Source organism: Eretmochelys imbricata, chromosome 1 (assembly GCF_965152235.1).
Source record: "Eretmochelys imbricata isolate rEreImb1 chromosome 1, rEreImb1.hap1, whole genome shotgun sequence".
NCBI classification, from domain to species: domain Eukaryota; kingdom Metazoa; phylum Chordata; order Testudines; family Cheloniidae; genus Eretmochelys; species Eretmochelys imbricata.
This window is the reverse complement of record NC_135572.1, coordinates 161,757,030-161,776,010: the sequence shown is the minus strand read 5'-3', so window position 1 is coordinate 161,776,010 and position 18,981 is coordinate 161,757,030.

The following is an 18,981-nucleotide window of genomic DNA, read 5'->3' as shown; positions in this document are numbered from 1 at the left end:
GCATGTGGTAATCCACCATATCCATGATTCATAATGAAATTGGCTTCAGTCCGAAGGAGTTTAATGGTTGTTTCAAGCCAGTGCAACTAGCAGCTTTGGCACTGGGGAGTTGCAACCTCTCCCTGAAGTGACCATGTCTGAAGTACTGGACAAACTGGGTAGCTGGGGAGAACCAGTTCAAAAACCAATGCCTAGTACAGTGCTGTATAAATTAGCATGTGCTTTCGTCTGAACCTACACATTAAAATAAGCAGTTGGTAATGCAACAATTGCACTGGCTGTAAAATTAATCCAACAGTTAATCTTGAGTCTAAGTTCAGCGCTGTATCCGTTCTTCCCCAAAGTTTGGAGGGTGAGGACAAAGTGTTGTTTTTTCACCCAATTTAGCAATAGTTCTGAGTTGTGAAGTTCAAGGCCAGGTCTGGATCTGAAATTCCCAAAATTTCAGGGGAAAAGGGGTCAGATCAATGTGTCTTTGGGCTCTTCTCCAATTACCATTCTAGAAAAGCCCTTCGTTCCATTTTCTTTCTCATTAAACATAGACTGTAGCGTTTTTAGATTTTAGTTTTTCTTTTTTTTTCCCTCAATAACTAAGAAAAAACATAGTGTAAATACCATCATACTCTTTATCAGTGGGAACTGAATATAGAAGCATGAGGTTCTACATCGTGAGCTAAAGGCCATCACCGCAAAGGAACACTGAAGTCAGTTATGTCCCACATGGGTACAAGGATCAATCTCTGCAAAGCTCCTTGCAGAACTGGGGACTAAGTCCCCTAAATCCAGTGGTGGATTATGTCCTCTGCAGCTTCAGCGCAGATAATACACACTGAACAGTGGGTTACAGGAGAACACCTTCATTACATCATAAGATAAAAATGCTAGATTCTTAACTTAAGTATCTGTAGGAACGGGAACTTGGTTACTAATTTTTAAATTAAAGATAAAACACAATTGTTGATAGTACAAATATATAATTATTACATTAACTAAATGTATGGTAAAAGAATGTTAAGTAGACCTGGTCAGAAAAACTTAGATGAAACCTTTTTCCACTGGACAATGCTCATCCATCAAAATGCTTCCTTGAAATCCTATTGATTTTGCCAAAATTTCCTTTTTTGGAGAAAAACCTGGGGGAAAATAGTTCCAATAATATCTAAATGTCCTGTTTCAACACTTTCAGAACAAAACATTTTGATTTTTTATTTTGAAAAGACTTTTCATTTTTTAATTCTATTTATAATATAATACAATATAAAAAGTCAAAAAACCCCAAAACATGTTGATCAATTAAAAATGAAAATTGCAGACTTTTCCTTCAGAGAGAATTTTGAAATCTGAGTTTTTGGTTGGATTCAGAACAAAGCCAAATTTCAAAATCTCAAAAACCTTTGCAAAATATAATTTCTGTCCTGTGAACAGCTTTAACGTTATGCTTGCAAAGTCAAGGACTCCAAAGTTAGAAAATATCAGTATAAATGTTGCCCATGCAAACTTAATTCATCTCCTTGTGCATATGCATACAGTCTTCAACTACATGACCAGATATCATTTTTTCCACAGGACCCCTGCCTGCCTTGTTCAGTGTATAGGATGGACCGTGCTCAGTGAATGAGCAGCTAGCCAGTATTTCTTTTTATTTTCTCCCTTCAGTGTGTGTTCCCAAGCCTTATTTCCTGCCCACCATCCAAAGCTTGCACTGAATACACAATTACTGATTTCCTGAGATGCTCTCATTGCAGTATTTTAGACAGAGAACCTCAGAGGTATTTAAGCTCCCAACTTCCAGTGAAATAGGTGGAAATTAGGAGGCTAAATACTTTTGAGGATTTGGACTTTAGTTCTTTCTGAACATTAATTAATTTATCTTCACAATGCCCCTGGGAGGTGAGGTTGTATTATTATCCTAATGTTCCACATAGGGAACTCAGGCAGAGAGATGAAAGGCAAAATTGGCCAAAATGTTAGCTAGTTTTAGATGCCCTATGTTAGAAACCATGGACTGATTTTTCTGAATACTCACCCCATTTTGCAGCACTTTATGTTCAGAGCAGAGCTCTTACTGATCTCAAATGGAGCTGCGAGTTCTCAGCACTTCTGAAAATCAGACCTCAATTATCTCAAGCTGGGTAGTCAGAAAATAAGGAACACACAAATAGTGACCACCTGTGAAAAGTTTGCTTTAAGTGACTGTTTCTGTATCACACACGAACTCTGTGGCAGAGGTAGGGATAGAATCCCATTCTCCAAGGCAGCATTCCAACTTTCTTAACAATACTGTTACCCCTTTTTAGCCTGGGTGATTATTTTCCATTATGAGAGAAATCTATGATAGTCAGTTATTTCTTTGATGCAATCCTGTTTATTTACAGAGGATGTACTAAGTCCTGTTTCTGTGAACATTGCAGAAACCAAACAAGAGGAGACAGTTTCTTTGCCCACAGGGTCAAACCTCTTTCCAGTCAGCACCCTTCTACCATATAATACCCAGCAGCTGTATTTGCATTCAGATCCTTGCAAAACCACTGCACCCACATAGCTCAGCATCTGATCAGCCTTGCATATGATCTGTGTTTTGGGTGGTGGTTTCTATTGTTTCAGCTATCTTACTCCAAAAAGGAGCTTAGTTGCTTCTTACATTTATTCTGAATGAAGGGCAGTTGTCATGCCCAGTAGCTTCAGTCAGATTTCACCCAATCTCTACCACAGCAATGCTATCCTTTCTCTTTCTGACACTTCCTGCCTCTTTCACAACACAACTCCCAACTTCTTGAAACAGAGCTCCTAAAGAAAATGTCCTCCTTCGTTACACACCAATGACTCATTCCTAGAGCAGCATCCATCCTCTGCACTGAATGGGACCGAGTCCTGTGGAAAAAATAGTATTTGATCATGTAATTAAAGACTGTATCATAAAGCATATGCACAAGGAGGCTGAAATGAGATTGTACAGCAACCTTGACTCTGATATTTCCTAACTGCTGGGTCCTTGACTTTACAACTTGAACTTTCTTTAAACGTAGCTTGGGATGTAATGTATCTGTATTACTTAAGCAAAATTTCAGCCAAAGTGTTTTTACTTCTGCATACGAAGTTCAGACTGGTACTTCCTAACTCAAACACAATCCCTTCATTAATCAAGCAACCTTTCCCCCCACCACATGTATCTATTTAGAATCATCTGTTACCCAGTGACATCCGATGAAGTGAGCTGTAGCTCATGAAAGCTTATGCTCAAATAAATTGGTTAGTCTCTAAGGTGCCACAAGTACTCCTTTTCTTTTTGCAAAGACAGACTAACACGGCTGTTACTCTGAAACCTGTATACTTACAGTGGCATTAGCTTCAATAAGCTGCACTGTAGCCTTTTACTACATCACCAACATAATTATTGCTAAAATCAGAACCTGTCCTAACAATGAATCTATAACCTGTTAGATTTGGCAAATTCAGAAAGGATTCCTTACTGCTGTTTAAAAGTGGCTTTGAAAGGGTTGGCTGGAAAATAGTTTTTCTTTGTAAGATGCCAATAGAATGAAAACATTTTTAGCTGGTATTAAATATGTAGTTTGTTGTGTGTTTTGAAAGAATCTAAAACATTCACTTTCTCTGATGCTAAAGAATCTGAGCCAGTTTCTTCTGTGAGTAACATCACAAGCAACATAAACACAGTGTTCAAAGAGCCATTCTTCCTAAACCCCTATTTACAGCCCCAATTTTCTCAAAAGTGTTCTTTGGTTTGAAATTTCCTAGGATTAATCTCAGCCCCCAAGTGAAAATTTCTTTGAAAGTTCCTGACCAAAATCAGTCGAACCATTTATTAGTTATCTGAAGGTGGGAGGAGGAAGTGTCCCTTAGATTGGGGGGGGGGGAGGGGAGAGCAAAATGGATTTTTGAATTTAGCTAATTCAAAAATCATGAAATCAAATTAGGTAGAAATGGAGAAGACCTGTCAGAAGGACTAAAAAGAGAGGGAGAAGGATGAGCAGAAAAATGGTTCAAAATACCAGTTTACAATGGCCTAACATTTGATAGCTGCTTTCAACTACCTGAAAGGGGGTTCCAAAGAGGATGGATCTGGACTGTTCTCAGTGGTAGCAGATGACAGAATGAGGAGTAATGGTCTCAAGTTGCAGTGGCGGAGGTTTAGGTTGGATATTAGGAAAAACTTTTTCACTAGAAGGGTGGTGAAACACTGGAATGTGTTACCTAGGGAGGTGGTGGAATCTCCTTCCTTAGATGTTTTTAAGGTCAGGCTTGACAAAGCCCTGGCTGGGATGATTTAGTTGGGGATTGGTCCTGTTTTGAGCAGGGGGTTGGACTAGATGACCTCCTGAGGTCCCTTCCAACCCTGATATTCTGTGATTTTGCACTTTTGTTTACATTTTTCACAGACTTTTCTAAAGCCTTAGGGAGCAATGTATAGGTCCAAAATAATGAGATACCAGGTCTGATGGTATTTCTTCTGAATGGCACAAGTCCAGAGCTGAAGTTAAAATGACTCCTACATCTCTCTCTGAGACATTAAAAATACCCATGAAAACTGTAAGCAAATCCTACAGAAATTTACTCATATACAGCTATTTTTGGAATTATTCAACTTCCTGTAAAGCAGCCCTTGCTTGATCTGCGCCAGCAGCATGTACTGTTTTTTGCAAGATCATGTGTAAACAGTCAGCAGTAAATTCTAAGGCCAGTTTCAAATTCACACCATGAAACCACAGAAAAAGGAGGGAGTCCGGTTATACTGAATCACAGAGAAATGCTAACCTCCTCAACAGCCACCTACGGTCCCCTCTTCTTTTGTGAGCTGCTCTGGATAACTCTAGTCACAAATAAGAATTCCACAGAGAACTGGGTATTCTGAATGCAGAATGGGTGATGAGGAGATCACACAGAGTTATCATCTTTGATAATATATGGGTGTTCTGTTCATTTCACTGTTCCATGGTATTTGTTCTCTGTCGCTTCCTCCTCCAAAAGGGGATCCTTTTTTTCTGCTCACTTGTGTTCAGCCGAGCTTTAGCTTCCAAACAAACCACCGAATCCTTTGTGCCAGGAGCAGTTGTGCTTACAAGGAGTACTGTAGCAGTCAGTTCAAAGGATTCTGGGGCTCCAGTGAGACCCAAAGGAACCCGGAGCACATGACTGAGCAGAAATAGGGACTCCTTTTTGGAAGGAAGGGGAATTGGTGGATTGAACTGTGGTGCTGGGGAACAGCTGTTCAGGAATGACCTCTTGATGAATAACCATGCCAGTGTGAATGATTTTATGGCCAAGGTCCTTGAATTGTAGTACCTGCTCAGCCTATACTAAGTCTTTGTACCTAACAGTAATGCTATCGTTAAGGCCAATGTCAGCCAGGACATAATGTATTTTTTTTTTTTTTAATTTTCATTCTCAGTTTGTGAGGGCTCACTAGCCCTCCCACCAAAGTTTTGTTTCGAATCTCAAGACTGAATCAAGGCAAAAACTCAAAGTAAAACTTGTTACTTCTTAGACAAGTTTTGCATTGATTCCACCCAAATGCAGAGTTCAGCCCGTATTTACTGAAAGGCTGGCAAATTTGCATTGAGTTTTGGGTGACATTAGCCAGAACCAGATGAGTTTTCCATAAAAAAACTAATAACTTTGGCTGAGATTTCCCTTTCCAGGGATGCACCCCTGAAGGGAGTCAGTCTGAGAGAAGAGATAATACGTACCTAGCTCTTACATAGCAATCTTCATCAGTAGATCTCAAAGCATTTCACAGTCTTGACTGTATTTATCCACATAACACCCCTGTGAGGTATTATAATAACTTGGCCACTCTGTGTTTCTGTTCCCCATTTGTAAATTTGACTTGCCACAGGAAATCTGAGGCACAGCAGGGAATTAAACCTAGGTCATAAAAGTCCTAGGTTACTACACTAACCACTGGACTATCCTTCCTCTCCTGATGAGCTACTCATTGTGAAGGAGGTTTGCCATTACCCTTTGTGTGTGTGACTCATTACTTTGTGTTAGCAGGAAACTGTAGAAAGAGGACAGATACTTTAGTGGAGATGCAGGGGACCTCTGTTCTCAGACTGGCTGGTGGCAGAGACTGGTATTGTTAATAAACTGAGTGATGTATTTTGCTCTTTGCTCATTTTTGTTTTTGTCCTTTCCCCCCAGGTTTTGGGGTGAGGAGGGAGTATGCAGAAATAAGTTAACCTTATTCTTTCCCTGTCTGTCTGGAGCACCTGTGTATTACTTAAATGACAACCCAACCAGTCAGGCCCTTTGACAAGGGGACACCATGGCAAAGGTCATACAAAGGGAGACTTACTTTTTGCAGGTGGTCTCCATTGTTCTCCCACCAGCCCCATGGACCTCCCACCATCACCTGCCTTCTCCTAACCTTGGCTGGCCTTCTTCCCATCCCTTGCCTGCCCACTCATATACATGTAGATCTCTACCCTGTAGAGAGCCTGCCAGGAAGTCCAGGGAAAGAGATAGTGCTGGGGAGGGGCTGCCTCTTCCCTAGATCCTGCTCTCCTCCTCCATTTACACAGGGTAGGGGAGAGCCACTGGCAGAGAGCTCCCTCTGTGTGTGGATCTCCCTGAGGTAATCAGGGCCTTTATCTTTAGAAAATTACGTATTGCAATTATAACTGTTTTCTGTGGGTAGAAATGTAGCCAACTGTATAAACTCTCTGCTCAGAAGATTTTAAAAGCCTCTTTAGCTATTTATAAGATAGGCAAATCTGAGAAACTCACTTAGGACCAACAAGGCCAAGTCAATGGCCTTGGCACTATGATAGGCCAGCAGGGAATGGAGCCTACTACACCACTGAGCTCCACATTCACTACTGCATCTTTCAGAAACCTTACACACCTGTCTCACGTTATTTGTAAGGTTGGGCCAGGCAGTTGATGCTGGTGCCCCAAAACATGTTGTGAGGTAGCATGGTTTTATTTGTGAACATACACAGCCATTGTTATTTTTGACTCCATTCGAAACACAGTGGGAGAGTAAACAGTGTTTGAAAAATGGTTTCAAATTTCTAAGGTGAACAATGGAGACTATATTTAAAAAGAAAACATTTTAAAAGGACTACTCAGGGTCCAGAGCGGGGGGTGGGGGGGGAATTGTCTCATGCTGCCTTTACTGCATTTTTTTCTTCCAATCAGTGTTGCCAGCTCTCATGATTTTAGTGTGGTATTTAGCCTTTTTCTTAATGGAGAATCTCAGCCTTCATTTTTAAAAAGTAAGTTTCTAGCCCTCATGATTGCAGAGAAAAACTTGAAAATGTGACCTGAGTGCATCCAAAAGGCTCTGAAATTGGAAAACAAATAAAGAAAACTTGGCATTTATTCTTTTTAAAAAAATCTCATCATTTTTAAGCCAACCTCATGATTTTTAGATGTCTAGGGTTGCCAGTAACACTTCCACCAAACCAGACCATCATGAATATGTCTATGATTATCATCAAGCTTTGCTAAAGCAGTAGCTTATGGGGACCCTAAACAGAGACCAGAACCACACTGTACTAGGTACCCTACCAACAAGTAACCCCCCAAAAATCCCACCTGCAGCGAGCTAACAATCTAGGGTTTAGACAATGGCAACAGGCACCTACCCAAAACCCACTGAGATCTATGAGAGCTGAACAGACAAATGGGGTGGGAGGAGGATGGTGGGATGGCAACGTAAAAGCAGGGAGGGATGTGATTGCACTGACGAATAGTCACACCTGGTCCCAGCCTAACCAATGAGGTTTGATACCATTTTAGAAGTGGGGTGGAGATGGTGACCAGAGTTGCTATTTTTGTTTGGGGATGGAGGAATATTTTTTAGTATAAAAATGGGATTGGATGGGCTAATGTCACAGATTACAGATAAATCTAAACACCCTAATGCACAGGGTTGTTTTTGATTGGGGATAGGAGTTATTTGACCCTTTCATAGAATCATCCTAAAGCCCATTCCTAGTTTTGATGTTAACAATGCCCAATAGATCATTGTCCAATGTAATTACCCACCATAGAATATTCTTCCTCCGCATTCCTGGAACACAGTATACTAATCTACATCATTAAAGGAATAGATTTACGTCCCTTATATCGTCAGCATATTACACTTTCCTTTCATGCCAAAACCCACAAATCCTTCCTGGTTTGTATATATCTAAGCATTACTAAAATGGAAACTACTCTTCCAGTTACACTCCTCCCCTGTGTAATAAAAAAAAAAACACATGCCTTTTAAAAGGTTGGGTGCATGTTTGCTTTTCACTCATTATGAGTGCTTTACTCATTCATGTCTCTGACATTCATGAGTAAACTTGTCACTGTAATACATGGAATAAAGTGTGCAACACCCCGCAAAGATATGCATCTTCCCTCTCTCACCACATGGCTTCATGTGTGCCTGAGCACAGAGATCTCGTTAGTCACCATTGAGGTTAATGGTCATCTACCATGCTTATTCTGAACTGTTTGCACCTTGATATATCATCACCTCCACAAAACATCTACCTCCTGCAGTCTGACACCCTCCTTCTCTCTCACCTGCCTCCACTGAAACCATCATTTCTTTCGTGTGGGCCATGAAGTGAAGCACCTCGTCACTGGATCCATTACCAGCCTCTTCATTCAATGAGAGTAATGACTGGAACAATTTACCAAACATTGTGGTAGATTCTCTATCACTGGCATTTTTAAATCAAGGTTGGATGCTCTAGGAATTATTTGGGGGAAGTTCTATGGCATGTGTTATACAGGAGGTCAGACAAGATGATCACAATGGTCCCTTCTGGCCTTGGAATCTATGAATTTACACTACAGCTGGTCAGGAAATGATTTATTTTTCTTCAGCTTTTTCAGGTTTTAATAAAACCAAAAACAAACCACCAAAGCTTTCTCCATGTTCAGCCATAGAAAACTGAGGGGTTCTCGTTTTTGGCAACAAACTGTTTTCAGTTTGGGGGGGAGGGAAGGGAATTTTTTTTTCTGTGAAAAATTTCATTTGATCAGAAGCCATTTTAGGTGAATAAAATGCGTCAATAGAGATTGTTCAACTGGCTGTAGTTTCCACTATATTTTCACCAGTCTGGAGAGTTCACTTCACTCCTTAATCACCATCCCATGTCTCCCCTCTTTCCCAACTCGCATTCTGGAGAAAGAAGTTTCCTTTGACCACCAGCTTCAAGTGCTACCTCACTGACCAATTTCAGTCTGGTTTCCTGCTCTCACTCCTTTTCTTAATAAACTAAAGCATTATTATTTTTATCCAAATACCATAAAGGATTACAAGAAACAAAAGGTATGCTTACACCATTCACTTATTTTAGCAGGTTCTGATCACCAAGTATATGTTTGTATTTGAGTCCCAGTTTGGTCATTTACAGAGTGTCTGCATTGTCACTGTTGAATGTCACAATAGCTACAAGCACTTAAACAGTGTCTGAGGTCTTGAACAACTTTGATAGGTGCTGATCAAACAATGTGTCTTATGCTCAGGTTCATGAACTTTATGTAAACAAACAGCAGAGTTCAGCACCAATACAGTCAAAGGGATGTGAATGTTTAATTGCTACTGTTCCAATTGCTCCTTTTAATCAGTTCTGATAGAGGATTTAACATTGTCCACTCATTCCCCCTCTATTATGGAATACACTGTCCTTATCCCTCCGCTCTTTCCTATAGGTCTTTTCATTCAAGGATGTCTCACTGCTAACGTTAAATTTGATGTCAGTTCTATCTCACTTGATTTGCTCTCTGAACCTACCAGAATCCCCTAACTAGACAATAGTTTCCTGCTGCTGAAATAGAACAAAGACCTTTTTGTGCCATATCTCTGACTGCCCTAATACTATCCTCAAAGATGATCCGCAAATAACAAATTGGAAATTCAATGTTTCTGCAGCAGTAGGTGCTGAATCCCCATGATAACCGATCTAAAGCAGTGGTCACCATTAAAAATAAGTATTTATCTACAGTCACCACATCATGGTATTGGAGTTACTGCTGCATAGCACTATTTTTTAGAACAGGAAGTAATTGTCTCTCAGATACCGTGGGCGTGGTAACAGCTGGTAAAATGTTGACTTTTTCATGGTGACCACTGTCTTCCAAGTTTATTTCTGTAACTTAGGGATATGATCCAAAGCATTTTGAAGTCAATGGGAGTCTAGCCATTGACTGGATTAGACCTTCTTGTTCTGAAGGTCCCTCTTGATCAGGCTTGTGGGGGATATTCAACTGTTGTTTCTGCAGTAAACTGAATTTCCATTTTCTTATTTGCAGATCATGTTTTACTCAGTCCTTAACTTTCTTCCCAAGACCAGAAATCTTGGAGTCACCCCTAAAGCCTGCACACTCCCCCCACCACCGTAATTCTGCAATCTGTCTGTCACTAGTATGAGGTTGGTACCATTATTCAGCCTCATTTTTATGTTCTCTCTTCTGGAAATCCTTACTTCTGTCCTAATCACGTCACAACTAGACTATTGTGATTCCCTTCTTCTACTATCTCCCTAAGCTCCTATTCACTACAGTGCAGGAAACCTAAAGTGCTACAACCAGACTGCTCTCTGAGCCAGAAGTTGCAATGTATCTGCCATCCCTCTCCACCGTCATTCCCTTGTCAAGTCCAGCTGCAATCATACTGATAAAAAGCATCATGCGGGGAAGAACACCTGCCAGTTACACACATCTCTACAGTGCATTGCAATTAGCGTTGATGCCAGTCACCGCAGCTCTCTGATGACCAGTCTGGGTGGATAATAATTGACACAAAATGACTTTTAATGGATTGAGTAGAGGTACCAAGTTGTCATTAGAAATTAATAAATACACCCTGGCAGATGGCTGGGGTGAAGCCACTGAATATCAGAAGACAGTAAAGCTCTGACTCAAACCAGTCATTATCCAAGAAAAGTCTTATTAAGGTGCCATAAGTACCTTTTCAGTGCCATGTGCCATGCATTTCTCATTACTGCTAGTATGAGTAGCATGACTAATCCACCAGGTACCCAGCCTGTAACACTGATCCCTGTACCTAACTGTTTACCGTGTACTGGCATGGACAACACAGCAGCACATGGACATTTCACACAGATTGAAAAAACCCACAGCAATATTTGTACAGATGCAGGTACAGTGAGCATAATGTTACGACAGCTGCTCCAGTGGGATTAGATATGTCCAGGGCAAGATTACACTTAGCATGTGAGTGGGTGTTAAAGGAGAAGGAAAGTACAAGGAACCTTTGCCCCCACTCATCAACTCCCTGCACTTTCCAGAGCACAGGAGCAGTCCCCATGATAGAGCCCCATATGCCTTAAGCGTTGCACTCCCTGAGACATTGTATCTCTGTGAGGCATAATTCCTTCTAGAGCTCCCTGCTCCTCCCATCCCAGAGCACAGCATCTCTCTACACTTCTCCCACTGCAGGCAAGTGCCTAATAGGCACAATCCAGGCCACCATATTTTGCAATATTGATGGTGGGAATTGGCATAGATTTTTTTCCCTTTGCAGTGCTAAAAATTGGACAGGTACTTAAGGGTGAGCAAAGACAGGGGAGAAGGGGATTGTTAATTCCAGTCTGAGAGTTGTAAGCAAACAGGGAAAACACGGAAAGGCTGTAATACTCCATATATCTACAGGTATGAACACAAAACCAAAACAAAGTTCTGGTTTAAAGCGCAAAAAGCACTATGTTACCAATAAGGTTTTGAAACACCAAAATCCAGCACTGGGTTGTCCCATCTCTAGATTAAATATTTTTGATTTATGAAAGAAATGGGAGAACATTCACCTACATGATCTCACTAAGAAGACTGACAAGCCCCCCATTTCTAATCTCTTGAGGTCTGACCTGCAGCCCTTACTCAGCCACTTAAACTACTAGGGTGATTAAGGCAAGCCCAGATCTGGTTTCAGTCACTGAAAACAGGAAGAGCATGCTGCCTACAATATTACCATCATTAAATCGCCCTGGTTTAGAAACCTACATGAAACAACTATGACTCCACACTTAATCACTGTATTTTTACTAAGAACTGTTCTTCATTTCTCATAGGGGAAAAACAATTGGAAAGGATCTACTACAGCAGTCAACCTTACTCTTAGTGTAGACAATACGAATGCCGCCAACTGCAAGCATTCAAACCATGACTTGTGCTCCCCAGAATCACGAGACTGACTTTAAAATTATGAGGTTTCAAAGATAATAAATGTTGGGATCTCTTTATTTGCCTTCTGGTTTTTAAGCCTTTGAGATTTGCATTTTCAAGTTTTTCCCCTACAACCATAAAGGCTAGACATTTACTTTAGAAAGAAAAAAGAAAGCTAAGATTCTCATGTAATCAGCTGACTCCAGGAGCTGCGGACTTATGGAAAGTGTCAAATATTGAGAGACTCGCAATAAAATCATGAGAGTTTATGTGATGGACCCCCAGAACTAAAAGCATGAGCAGCTACAATTTGAGCTAAAGCTCTTTAACTGGGACTGTAAATGACCCATCCTCTGTGGATCAGGCACAGTGCGGGAGATGTAACATACACTTGCCAGTGGGCTAAATAGGTAACAATGAAATAGTCTCTCTCTATTAAATACTGGGAATTACTAAGGGCCTGAGCCAAAGCTCAATGAAGTCATTGGAAAGACTCTTACCGACTTCAATGGATCAGGCTTCTAGCACTGACCTCCTTCCTGGCCCGCTACAACAATATAATCAGATTTTAAATGTAAGGAATTGGGGAGCAGCCAGCTGGTGCCTTTCTGTGTTTGAAAATGCAATCATCAGTGCAGAGGGATGATGACTTCAACAGAGCTGCACTGATTTACACCAGCAGAGGACCTGGCCCAAGATGTTTAAAGGTGTTTCTCTTGTAGGGCTTTTATTAGAGGCTAGTAGAACCTGATGTTAATTTTATTTTAAAGCTAAAATATGTATACACTGTGATGGCTTTTGTAATTTTATCTCCACTGCAGCAACCTTAAAAAATTCAAAAGACCCTTCTATAAACTCAGAAACTGAAATATAGAATTATTTAAGGGAGTTAGCACTAGTTTTCTGGGCTCCTATACTGCAGAGGTGGAACAGCCGCTATGTGTGAACATTTTTCATATGATATGATAGAACTTAAACTGTAAGCTCTGTGGGGCAAGGTTTGACGTTTTGTTCTGTGTTTGCACAGTGCCTGTCTCATGACTGGGGCTCTCATATGTTACTGCAGTATAAATATGGAATGATAAGAACCACCCCCATCCCTGACCACTTTTTGACCCTGTGTAGCTTTATTTCTGTGCTCAGCACGGCACCTTTCCAAGATCGTTCTCATCATGGACATAGCCATAACCCTACAATTTACAGCTGTGTGTCTACAATTAAGTAGTGCCCAGCAAAATAAAGGTCACAATGTTATTTATTTTTCATACTGAGGTGAATTCTGGCATCATCACACCGTTCACATTCCCATACTCACTTTTGAACAGAGCCATTCAATATTACCTGTGAACTTCTGTGTAAAGGATGTACACACATGGTGCTATTTTTAGAAACCATGTCTGCAAAATATCTAATATACTGGACTGTCTACCTAACTTACTCAGTTTACTAACATTAAAGGTCACGTCTTGCTATTGATAACTTACCCTGTCTTTTTCAGGTGTATACATTTCCTAATTAAGGGATAATCAGTGGGAGTTGCACTATATGAATGACTAATCCCATTGAAAGATGGTGTCATCTTCACTAAGGGTGGCAACTCAGAGTTATGATGATGTCATCCATGTTGTATTAGTCACGTGTTTACCAAGGATTATTCACAAACTTAATTGCAATTGCTTTGAAAGTCCCTGTGATACAAATATAAACACACACTATATAAAAACTATGAATAATCTAATATCTTTTGCCTGAACACACAGCTTCTTTCACATTCTTGCTCTGATTTCCCAGTCTTCATCAGTCCATCACCCAAACCTACGTTCTCTTGAATTTTCACTTTTAGTTTAAAACACCTTGATACTCTGGCGCATCTGAGCTTTGCTCAGCCTGGGGAGAGATGGCTATAAAACTTCTTTATGCTCCCCTCATTTGGGGGCAAGTCTGGTTCCAGATGTAAATAAAAGTAGCTTCAAAGCTGCTTTGACCAGCTGTCCTTAGCTGGCCTGTTTTTAAAAAGTTTGGGATTTTGCAAAACATTTTATAATTTCATAAAACTTTTTATCCTTGTTACTATTTTTCCCCAAGGGAAATTTAATTAAAACATATTTTCTAGCTACACCAAAACATGTGCTTTGTGTTTGAAATAATTCTCCCCCTCCCCAGCTTCCTCACCTATGGAGGAATTAAAATAAAATAAATACGTAGAGTATTGTTGACAGAGGTAAAAGCAGCTGGAACCTAAAAGTTTCAAGTTCTGTTTGATATCTAGAACCTGCAGAGCAGCTTCTAAGGCTCATCGCGCCTGCATGAGAACAAACAGCAGGGTAGCTCTGGTAGCCAGGGTAGGGGCAGCAGAGGCATGGCTGAGCGGTGCCAAGTACGTACCCACTGGTTACAGGAGGGTTTGTACTCAGCGTGGCTCAGCCATGTGTTGCTGCTATTCGTGCTACCATGGCTACACTGCTATTTGTACTTGTGTTAGCTAGATGAGCTCTAGTGTGTCTATGTGCGCACGAGCAGGGGAATCACACCCCTAGCTTGTAATGCAAGTGTAGCCTAAATTTAGCAAAACGAGTTTTCTCATCCCTACATGAAGACCCAGATTACAAAGGTACTTAGGAACCTAACTCCCATTGATTTCCTATTTGAAAGTCAAATACCTTTGTGAATCTGGGCATAAGGGCCTCTTTGTGGATTTACAGTTTCAGCCAAAGCCTATTGAAGGCAGTAGGAATCTTTCCATAGGTTTTGGATCCTAAGATACCTCATAATGGAAGCAGCAGAAACTGGCTCAAAAGCAATTCACATTAATGAGAGTAATAGCTACAAATCTCTTGTTTCATCACTGTAGAATAGGATCGGTCATGTTTGATAACATTTTTATACACCTTGGGCCAAATTCTAAAGTCAGTAGAGTTAGTCCATACTTACACCAATGAAAGTGAGCAGAATTTGGTGCATTATTAACAACGTTAAAAAAAATCCACAAATATACTAACATTCCAGAATGTTATTTTGAATGATAATCTTTGTAAATAATACCTGAGCATATTTTATTACATAGATTAGGGTTGTGTTTTGTTTTTATTTCAGAAATTTTTATTGAAGTTAAAAGTTCTTTTCCAGCTTCTGGACTGTGATCCAGCAGAGGTTTCAAAAGAGTCTGTTGCTATTCTTTAAGTGTTTTCATTTACTATTTGAGGACACAATCCTGCAAATCCTCACTGATTGACTTCAATGGGGCTGCTCATGTGGATAAGACCTCACATGGGTAAGGGCTTACAAGATCAAGCCCTAATGTTGTAGAACAATATTCAACAATTGCTAACAGTATGACAAATTTAAAATGAACACACTAATAGCCACCACAGGTAACATCTCCTAGTTATGATGCTCTTAGAAATGTTGAAGATTTGGCTTTGGGAATAAAGACTCCTATTCCCAACAGGTGTTAATAGTTTTCCATCAAGAATCCCATATCCCATTCAGATCATTAGCCACATGCCAGATTTGTTTGTTTGTTTGTTTTTTGGTGCATGGTGGTTGTTTTTACCGAAGTAAAGTCACAAACACATTCCAGTCCGTTATAAAGAGTGGAGAAATTTAGTCACAATACAGCAATCATTTCCAATTCTTCAAACAGCATGAATAGATCAACCAAAAAGTCTTAATGAAAAACTTTATTTGGAAAAAAAACTAGCAAGTAGAACAAGTTTCCATATGTTTACCATAAAAATAACCTAGACTCCACCTTGGGGTATATAAAAATACAGACTACAGATTGTAGATTTTGGCATTCATGAAAAATGCCTTTGTAAACATACCCTATTAAAATTTAACTGCAGCTTTTATCATTTACTCAAGTAACATATGAAAGGACTAGAACACATTTATCACAGAAGTAGTCATTTTATCATGGCTTAGTAATAGCAGTGATGTATTGTGCAATTTGCAGTGCATGCCTAGTTTACAGTACATTACTGATGAGTACTATCCATACACATCTGTAAAATCTCCTTTAAAGTGTATCCAAAAACATTAACTCATAGAAAAAAAAAACAACAGAGGCAATAGACTTTTAAGTCCTGTAGATAAGATTTGGATTTTAAAGTTATGTAGGTTGACTCCAAATGATTAGCCAAAAGTGGGACACCTTAGCAGTACTGTGGAGGAGAAATCTCAGATTTGTTTTTGTGCTTGGTTAGTGAGATTAAATTAAAAACACATGAAGGGCTCTAAATAGCTCCTACTTGAAATTTAGAGTCACATTTTGGCGATATATCTTATGGTATCAAAATAATTTTTGTAAGAGTCTGTATATCAGTCTGCTGTCAGATCTGTGCCCTTCCCATCCCGTTCTGATTTCAATGAGCCAGAGAAGTTTGTAAGGTTTCAAATCTTCATAAAAAGTCTCTCACTGGTTGTCAGGCTGTAGCACATGTACCGGCCCTAGTCAATGCAATCCGTTCTGGTGGCTGCAATCTAAGGTCTTCTGAGAACATGCAGTGGAAGGATTTCATTGATGGAAATGGCAATTAAAAAGTTGCAGAACCACTGTACTAATTCTAGACTTTGATAAATGGTAACATCTATTAGAAATAGTTATACTGAACCATCACAAATACTGCGTGTAACTGAAGTATGTACTCCCCCATCTAGGTCAAACAGACGTCTGTACATTGCTATGAAGATAGAAAGCACCATATAAATGCTGATTATTATTATTATATCTCAGTTTTCATGATCATACATACTCTAGGACACTAGTTTAGGTTCGGTAAATAGGCAAGCTATATACCAATGCATCTAATTGTATGTAATGATTTAGAAATAGAACAGCTGAAATTACTGTGCAACATCATCTCTCTACATACAAGTTAGTCATTTTAGTAATAAAGTTTAATGTATTTTTTGCACAGGTAGTGAGTGTTTTCCCTCCTCCAACTTTTCTTAACTTAAAAATTATTTTTTGTTTCACTGAGATGGGTTCCTATGTCTTTTTAAAACTGGAAGTATCCGGTATCTGAAATATAGTGCATGGAAACTTCCTATCTTAAGGGCCGTAATTCTGAGTAAAGACAACATATGCCTATCTATTCTTTCCAGTAATAAAACTTTTATCATTACAAAGGAGGAAGAAACAAGGGGAAACTTAAGATGATTGACAGGTGGACAGTACAATGCCCTCTTTGAGCAGATGGGTAAAGAGGGTTCCTTAGTGCAAACACAGCTGTTTGGGGGTTTCTTGGTTTGTTTTTGATGAAGCAAAGAAGTCAAAGGATTGTATTCAGTGCAGTTCAGTCTTCTAATCCACATATTCCTAAATTTGCATGCAGCACTAAACATTACAGTACATCTCATGAGACTTGAGTAGATAATTTTTCGGTTGTTATTGCAAAAGAAATATCCAAAATGCAGTATAGTGTTTGGGTGGGTAGCAAACTAGATACTGGCAATGGGTGGATTAACTAATTATCTCTCTGTTTACACAGGGGAAAGTGTGTTTTGGTGTAGGATTAAAATAAAATTTTTTCTTCCATATGTACCAAACAAACATGCACACAATATCCCCACAGCTATTCATCACACATTCTGTTTACAGTGGCTTAACTACCCAGTCTTATGTAGGAAAACTGTTCCTTGCTCCAAGCTGAAAAATATAAAAAAAATCATCATTTGTACACTACATATTACTATGCTCAAAATAGCCTTTCTTCCAGAAACATTTAGAAGATGGAAAAAGGACTTCACTTTTGTCAGATTATTCTCAAGGCACTTCATATATAAACAATAGCAGTGTCCAGCATGAAATGCTAATGGAAAACATCCAAGTAATGAAGGTAAAATGGCATTTTCTCAACTTTCAGAATTAGAAAGGTCTCCTCCAACAAGCAGAAATATCAATGAATTGCATCCAATTCTGCCCTGCAATGCCAAGTCCAAAGGAGCTGTGTACACATGTCCAAAGACTGTATTTGGACCTTAGCATCGGCTCTATTTTATCAGTAATATTTATAGCTGTTGCTATGTTCCTGCGATCTGTTGGGTCTCTAACTAAGCCTGGTTAGATTGAGTCTGTACTTGAATGGGAACTTCTGGTGCTACAGGAAGTGGTTTTGGTGATCTAGTAGGTAGCACTTTCCTCTGAGTTTATAATGAACCAATGCTGCAGCATTACATTAAGGGTCACTCTACTGCCATCTTGCTGGCGAGATGTAACATCAAGTTTCTGATAATTTAGCACCACGAAAGACCCGATGGTTCATTTCATAAGAGAGGTGTTAATTCTGATCTCCTGGCCAAATTCTAACTTGTATAGTTACATTCTGTCTAGCTAAATCCCCCTTGCACCTTCAGTAGTGTACGTCTTCACCAGCTGTCTTAAAATGCTGTGTATTGTTGCTGTTAAATAATTGCAAAACGCTTGGTGACTTCAACCAGAACAGAATCAGGCCCTTTTTAAAGACTGTAAAGCATTTGGGGATCCTTCAGCATGAGAGGTGCTATACATGCAGAAGAATAAACTGTGTATTTCTATAAAGATGTGATAACTGTATGTAATAACTGGTAGTTCAATGTGACGCCTAAAAGCCTGATCCTATTCCAAATGTTATGATTGGGAGTTTTGCCATTGACTTCATTGCAAATAGTATTTGAGCTCCAGATCAGTCAGGAATCTGTAACTGATGGCTGTGAGAATGAATAATTTAACTATATGCTCACATAGGCTAGAGAGAAAGGATGATCTGAACTGGGATCAAGAGACCTAGTTTCAGTTCCCAGCTCTGCCATGGACTCCCTTGGGCAAATTGCTTAATCTCTTTGTGCCTCAGT